Raw genomic sequence first — 6,132 nt, forward strand, 5'->3', positions numbered from 1 at the left:
ATGAAAAAGTAAAGTCCAAAGAATGCAAGAAAGTCCTTTTCTTTGAGAAGGTGAAAAAAGGGTTCAGCACATTTTCATCATTCTTGAAAAATCTTACATGCACATCAGTATCACACACAAGGGCCTTACTAGTCTCACTGCATTCATAAGGATGAGCAAACAAAGATAACCATTGCAGCTTGTCTTCAGCTAAAAAAAAAAAAAGACAAAGGTACTTCTATGGAATGGAATAAAGGGAAATGTTGGGATGACTTCATTTACATAAATGTGATAAATAGTTTTCCTCTGGCAAAAGTTAACAAGCAGCATAGCCAGTTGGGGACATAGCTGCTTCACTTCCTTTTAAAACAAAATTCTAATTAGTAAAAAAGCTACAGGAATAGTTTTGTAATAAAAATGCAAACACTAAATCAGAACTGACTGAATTCAGTCAACTGAGACAAGTTGTAAAGATTTATCCCTCTTACTTTCAAAGCTTTTGTATGTAATCCACTTAAAAATCATACCAAAGTCCTTTGACTTCAGTTTGTAAGACTTAAATGATATTTAAGAAGCAATTCCAGTTTAATACAGTGTCTAGGTAAAAAAGAAAAAGATAATTTATACCATTGCTCAAAGATTAACATTCATCAACTTGAGAGATCTTGCTAATAGATAATTCTCAAAAGCAAGGGTTTAATATGAGTGGAAGACAAATGTAATGAAGAATTACGGTGCAAAAAGTATTTACCAAGAATTTCAGTGCATAAGCTCATTACAAAGACAAGACAGTTGAATATTACTAAATACAGTAATCATTGAGGATCACTGCATGCAATACTTTTAAGACAGAAGCTAGGTGAACAGCAATTACATTAGTTAGTGATCTATCTGACCAAGCTAAAATTATTTACTACAAAGGAAAAAATATCACTCACTACACTGTAGGGAAGGAAGAAGTAAGTCCTTTTATGTGGTAACAATCATTCTCAAAACTGATTTTTTTTCCTAATTAATATTGTACAATGATATTTAACTAGACTATCATCTAAAAAGAAGTAGAACAGAATGCTAGGATAAGGCTTCTAAAGCTCTAGACCAGGCCTGTACAACATACAGCTTGCAGGCTGCTTGTGGCCTGACAACGCAGCTTGTGGGCAGTATGTTGTGCAGGCCTGAATTTATATCCTCTACATTTTTCACAGGTCACCCAAAGTCCTTTGGTGGACCATATGTTGTGCAGGCCTGCTCTAGACCCAAAGTATTAAGTGCCCATCCTTTGTTGGAAGGGGTCAGATCATTCTGTGTAGTATACCTTGCCCTCAAAGTTTAAATTTATATAGGCAAAAATCACATGAAAGACAGTTTTCTAGGAGAAATGGTTCATTTGATAAAAGACTTTTTGAGTATTGCTACATGCAACTTAGCACCCCACCAATTTCGAGGACAAATATGTCATATGCCCTACTCTTACAAAATTATCAAGTTGTCAGAGAATGGCATGTAGTAACCTTAACATCATTCTCTATCAATCAACAAGCATATGTTATATGCTAGACCTATGACTGATTTCTTACTGTATTTTTGTATCATTTCTGCTTTTGGAAGGCAGAGACCATAAGATGCATTCTTTTGTGAAGGGTCTAGCATGAGTATTAGCAACCTTTAAAAAGCATGTTCAAGGTAGCTAGCATGTGTTTGGGTGGAGGGAAGAAGGAAGAATATGTTGACTGCAGGTCACTAAAGAAGGGAGGAAGGCTAGTCATAGACCACTGACTCATTGCTGACATGAGAAAAGGGAAACTGGCTGTTGTGAGGTAAGGTTGAGCTCTCAGGGTCAAATGCAATTAGGGAAGTATGCAAATCACCAAATTTTAACGCTGGCCTCACTGGTGACTGCACCAGCCACAGTGTCAAATTTAGTACATATATCAAGTCTAGCCAATCCTTTGCTTTGTACATTATAGGAGTAGAGGGGAGGGAAGTGAGTATTTTATAGCACCTACTATATGCCAGGCACCATGCTAAGCACTTTGCAATTATCTCATGTAATGCAACAACCCTGCATGATAGGTGTTATTATTCCCATGTTTTGGAAACTGAGGCAAAGAGAGGTTAGTTAAGTGACTTGCCCAGGATCACACAGTCTGAAGTTGGGCTTGAACTCAATTCTTCCTGACTACAGGCCTAGTGTTCTATGAATTGAGTTATGCTTCAGGTATTAAAGACCAAGTCTCTACCTAAAATTAATGATGCAAGCATCATTTATACCCTTTACTAGTCTGGATATTACCTGAGTGTCCAAACAATAATGTAACATATGTTAAGTACACATATTGTTGATTGTATCTCCTGTGCATCCAGCTTATTTGGTCCTAGATTCCAAAAGCAAGAATGCAATAAATACTAAAAATATGAAAATTTTTATCCTTGGAAATCCTCACATAGATTTATACTTACTTTTGAGGAATAGGTGTCAACAATTTTAAAAACCAGAATGCAGAGAACAAACATTTTCGAATTTACAGTTTCCATAGCAGCCAATTCCACAGTAGGGTTCTTAAACACTTCTTATTGCAATGGCAGTCTTGCTACAAATGCTATGAAATGTTCTTACTTAAAAGTTAGCAGAGAAAGGCAGCAAACATTTTAATAAAACAAAAGCATCTTGTAAATAATGCAACTAATCCAGTAACTAGCACCTGAGCTTCTGAAAACCTTGGTTTCTTACACTAGTGCCCCTAATCCCACACTTATTATGCAATGCAGGGCCTATATCCCTTTATCCTTAATTGTTAGGAATTGTTAAAATATTCCATGGTTGCAGCCCAATCACTCAAGGGAAAATGTAATCTGACAAACCTGAGTCTGGGCTGGAATACAACTTGGCTTATAAAGACAGAGCCCACCCACTGAATCACACAGAGCCAATCAAAAGGGACCTTAAAGATCTTCAAGCCTAGGTCCCTTATTTTATAGATAAAAAATAAACCACATCCTTAGATTACCCTTTAAGCTTCACAAAATGTCTTCCTTCCAATAACCCCGCTGACTTCCTTTTAATTCTCCTAACTGTCCAAATGAGCCTTCTGACTTTCCTTTACTGAATGGCTAGTTAGCATTTATAGAGCATTTAAGGTTTGTTGTTGCTGAGTCATCAGACTATACCGTGTTGTTTCTTTTACTGTTATTCATAACAATCATAAACTGTTATATATAATTTGTGTTGTTCAGTCATTTTTCAGTCATGTCCAACTCTTCATGACTCCTTTTGGAGTTTTCCTGGCAAAGATATATGGAGTGGTTTTCCATTTTCCTCTCTACCTCATTTTACAGATGAGGATACAGAAGCAAACAGGGTTAAGTGACTTGTCTAGGGTCACGCAACTAGTTAAGAATCTGGGGCTGGGCACTCAGATTGTCATGACTCCAAGGCCAGTGCTCTATCCACTGTGTCCACTAGCTGCCCCAAATTTATTTTATTAAAACACAGTTCTGACCATGTCAGATTGCTTGCACTGCTTTTCTCTCCCCTCCAAAACCAACACTGCCAACAAAACTTCAATGATTACCTCTAGAATAAAGCCATCCCCAAGTCCAGATTGTACTTTCCTTTCCTGTTTTATTTCATATTGTGCCCTTGGACACCCTCTCCCTCTTGGCTGAAGTGGCCTGCTAGCTAAACACTATACATAACAGTCCACCCCTTTCCTTTTGCACAACGGGCCTCCTATACACTCCCTGTGAATAAGTCCAGACTTCTTTTAAAGCACAGCTCAAGTGCCATTTCCTATAGGAAGCCCTTTGCTAAAATACAAGCATTCTTTCCTTGAAATTATTTTGAATTCACACACAGAAACACTCACCTCATCTTTAAGAAGCTTATTATCTCCTGGGTGAACTTTTTGTTTTTGTATCCTTAGTACCACAAACTGTCTTTAATATCACTAAATATTTAATGTTTACTGAACTGAATTGAACCTAGTAAGGCAGGTGATCTAATCATTATCAACCCCATTTTACAGATAAGAAAACTAAGACTTCAAAGTAATGAAGAAATTGCCCATGGTCACATATATAAATAACTTCAAAACAAAGCCTTCTAACTCTTAATTACAGCCGTCTTTCCATTTTAAAGAAATGAAGTCACTGTGGTAGAAACAGTAAAATTTTAAGCTTAGTATTTCTAAAATCTGCCTATATCAAACTTTGTTATTGAAATGTCAACTGATCCACAATCTTACTAATAAAGTTATACCCTATCTATGCAGATGGTGATCCACCCATTATTTCTTATCCTGTGTGACTTTTGTCCCTCTTCTCCATTTAGGCCTTTGTGAAGGACCCATGGAGCCTTCATCTCCCAAACATATGTATTTTTCTGGATAATATTCCTTATGCCATTACTTGAATGTAGGCCAATACTGGACACATGCTACAGCCCACTTACACTCATCACATTTCTATTTTGCTCTTTGGGTTACCTGCAATTTTGACTGCCAAGACTACAGGGTTCCATGATTCATAGAATTACTAGATGAAAACTGGTGTTAAAAATAGTGTCTATGGCAGGGAGCACCCTTGGGTTCATAGAATGCACTATGTCAGGTCTGCATAACATCAGGCTCGTGGGTCACTTGCAGCCCACCAAAGGATTTTGGGGAGCCTGCAAAAAATGTAGAAGATGTAAAAGAAAGTAAAGGTGTGACAAGTGCTTTGTCTGTGCTCCTCTTAACCCACCTTCCACTAGTCACTACTGTAACTGTAACCTGGCCAGGTGGATTGCCACTGCGTACTCTCTCCTCTTTGTAATGTGACCTGTGGCAACCAAGTATTATCAGTCTGTCTTTAGTCTGAAAGGAGTGATTGCATGATAAAAATCCTAATAAGTGTAATTAATATTAATTGAAATTTCCTTTTTAAAATATGGTTTATTTGCAAAATAGTTTAATCATTAATTATACTTTACATGGAAAGTGAGGCACTAAAAACCTATCTGCAGTCTGAATAAGTTTTGCTTACTTTAATTTTGACTGCTACCTACTGCCAAGTTGTGCAGGTCTATACTTGTGATGTCCTGAATGCCATCTAAAAAGTACTCTTCCTCCTAATCAATCTGAGCCCAGCAAAATGATAATCATAGTTCCTATTTACACATGTGCATGCATGCACACACACATACTCTCTTTCTTTCTTTTTTTTTTTTGCCTTTTGGAGGGCAATTGGGGTTAAGTAACTTGCCCAAGGTTACACGGCTAGTTTTTGTGTGTGGGTGTTAAGTGTCTGAGGCTGGAACCAAACTCGGGTCCTCCCAACTCCAGGGCCAGCGCTTTACTCACTGTGCCACCTGGCTGCCCCCATACTCTCTTTTTCAATAAAGGGCCCATACAAAGATATTTGGGGAAAAAGCATTTTTCATTCATTTGGATTTTTATCTTGAGTAGTCAGGTCTCTATTTCTTTTTAATAATTTCAACAATCCAAAAAATGTGAGATAGGAACATGTAGACCAGACTTATTAAAAACCCTCCAATTTAACTTGGGGGGGGGGGGGAGAGAAACAAAGACCATAATTTACAACTCTTTTTTGGCCCCAACAGTCAACAGCAAGATAGAAGAGTCAATATTGGAGCAGCTAGGTGGCACAATGGATAGAGCACCGGCCCTGGAGTCAGGAGAACCTGAGTTCAAATCTGGCCTCAGACACTTCACACACACACACACACACACACACACACACAAAACCTAGCTGTGTGACATTGGGCAAGTCACTTAACCCCAATTGTCCTACCTTCCTCCTCTCCAAAAAGCAAAAAAAAAAGTTGTTATTACCTTATGCTATTAGTAATAGAAAATAAATACACTATCTGATACTTCTGCCTCTAGTTGCTACTATATTAGGGCCACCTACTTTTTAAAAGTGACCTGTCATATGAAGAACCCCTGTTTTTCTAGTACACTAGGGAGTTTTAACTCTTTCAATTCTTTCAAGACAAGCAAATGAAAAGAGATGTACATCCTTACAGAAAAAAAAAACAAAACAATGAGTTAGAAGCAGCCATCCAACATATTGGGAGGTAGGGAAGATATTATGAATTGGTGAAGGAGAGGGTGAGTGAACCAGACTCTTAAGTTTATGTAGCTATAGAGTTCA

This window comes from Petaurus breviceps, unplaced genomic scaffold (assembly GCF_028583685.1).
Source record: "Petaurus breviceps papuanus isolate PSGF00001 unplaced genomic scaffold, PetGlider_PUasm1.0 37, whole genome shotgun sequence".
Lineage (NCBI taxonomy): Eukaryota > Metazoa > Chordata > Mammalia > Diprotodontia > Petauridae > Petaurus > Petaurus breviceps.